The sequence below is a fragment of the Hipposideros armiger genome, unplaced genomic scaffold (genome assembly GCF_001890085.2).
Source record: "Hipposideros armiger isolate ML-2016 unplaced genomic scaffold, ASM189008v1 scaffold_1019, whole genome shotgun sequence".
Taxonomy (NCBI): Eukaryota; Metazoa; Chordata; class Mammalia; order Chiroptera; family Hipposideridae; genus Hipposideros; species Hipposideros armiger.
Window position 1 is genome coordinate 166633 of NW_017732369.1, and position 1901 is coordinate 168533.

Consider the following 1901-nt stretch of genomic DNA (forward strand, 5'->3'; position numbering starts at 1 on the left):
CTTTCAGCGCATGCCCTCTGTATGCCAATCCCTCAGCCTCTTCAGGAACTACAAGCCACTACATCCTTTCTCCCTGTACATCTGACACTTTGTCTCTTCATTTCCGCTCCAAGGAAAACTTCCTGGTCCATCACTTAACCCCAAACCGAATTATCTCTACTCTAAACAACCTACCCCACTCTCGTTTCATCAGTCCTGCCTGGAAAAATTCATCTTTGTCTTTTTTAAACCTATCTTCTAATGAGAGGCTGATTTATCTTGGACAAAATCACACAATTATGTTTAACCACCATAAATTTATGTTTTACAACTAATTGTCAGCCCCAACACTGACCAGTGAAGGAAAAACCCCCTGTCTTGGTAGAGCTTATATGATTGTTTTTTTAGCCAATTCTCTTGCCTAAGTACTCAAAACAATTTCACCATCCTATAACTTCTCCACGTTCCTCACTCATTGATCATATGTTATCATATGTTATCTTGACTACTACAGGGGAATGAGAAGTTATCAGATGGCAACTTTTCATTATAAAAACTTCAAAACATGCCTGTTGGTAGGAACCTGCTTGGTGTTGGGTCTGAGGGAGCTTGGAGGTGACTGTGGCTGTGGCTGAAGCCAGTGTTGGTGAGAGTCCCTACAAAAGAAGGTGCCATGGGTGATCAGGGCTACTCCCAGTGTAAGACCATTGAATACTGGAACCCCTTCTGGAAGCTGATGGTGAATGTGTACAGACACACTCTGTGTGAAAGTTGTGTGGATTTCCTGTTTGTGAGAGAAGCTGGAAACTGTCCTGAGTGTGGCACTCCTCTTAGAAAGAGCAACTTTAGGTTACAACACTTTGAAGATCCTGTTGTTGACAAGTAGGTTGAGATTCAGAAAAAAGTGCTGAAGATATCCAATAAAAGAGAAGAAGACTTTCCTAGTCTAGGAGAATATAATGATTTCCTGGAAGAAGTGGAAGAAATTGTTTTCAACTTGACCAACAATGTGGATTTGGACAACATCAAAAAGAAAAATGCAGCTATACCAAAAGGAAAACAAAGATGTCATTCAGAAAAATAAACTAAAGCTGACTCAGGAACAGGAGGAATTGGAAGAAGTTTTAGGAGTGACAGGAAAATGAGCAAAGAAGACTGTTTATACAAAATGAAGAACAACTGCAGCAGATTCTAAAAAGGAAGAATAAGCAGGGTTTTCTGGTTGAATTCATCTCCCTGTTGATCTACTTTTTGCCTAGCATAAAGATAGGTCTACCTGATTGGAAATACAACTTGAGAAACCTAGACCTATAGAACCAGTGACATTTTCCACAGGCATCAAAATGGGTCAACATATTTCATTAGCACTTATTCAAAAACTAGAAGAAGCTCTATAGGAATATCAACCACTGCAAATAGACATGTGGCCCATGAGTTACTGAGTGTGAGATACTAGTGGGGGACAAGGACTGCATTTATTCTGCTGTCAGAGATTATGTGCAGCTGCCGCTTCCTTCTGATTCATCATCACCACTTGCCACAGCTGCTGGGCCTGACCACAGTATTCAAACCATAGCAGAGCTGCCTCTCCACAGGACCTTGGAGGAGGCCATACTTCTTCCCTTGTCTATCACAGAGCACTTTGGGATGCATTCAGTGGGCTTTTCTGGCAGGCCAGTTAACCTTTACTTCCGCTTTATAAGATCTGGGTCTTAGAGTCAAACCAGGGAGCTAGCAAAAATAAAGCAGACCTGTAAAAGTATAGCCATATGCAGCTGCACAACAACAGTGCTACCACTAGCAGCTGTGTTAAAGGATTTATAACGAGAAAATTTCAGACCTAAGCTGAGTATTAATATAATGGATATTTGTGGAAAATATTGATTTTTTTTCTTATATTTTCCCGAGAGGAATTGAAGTTG

At 40.8% G+C, this 1901-nt stretch overlaps 1 pseudogene; it reads left to right on the forward strand.

The window, feature by feature from the left end:
- Positions 1-652: 652 nt before the first annotated feature.
- Positions 653-1661, forward strand: LOC109375978 (CDK-activating kinase assembly factor MAT1-like; annotated as a pseudogene).
- The last annotated feature ends 240 nt before the right edge of the window (positions 1662-1901 follow it).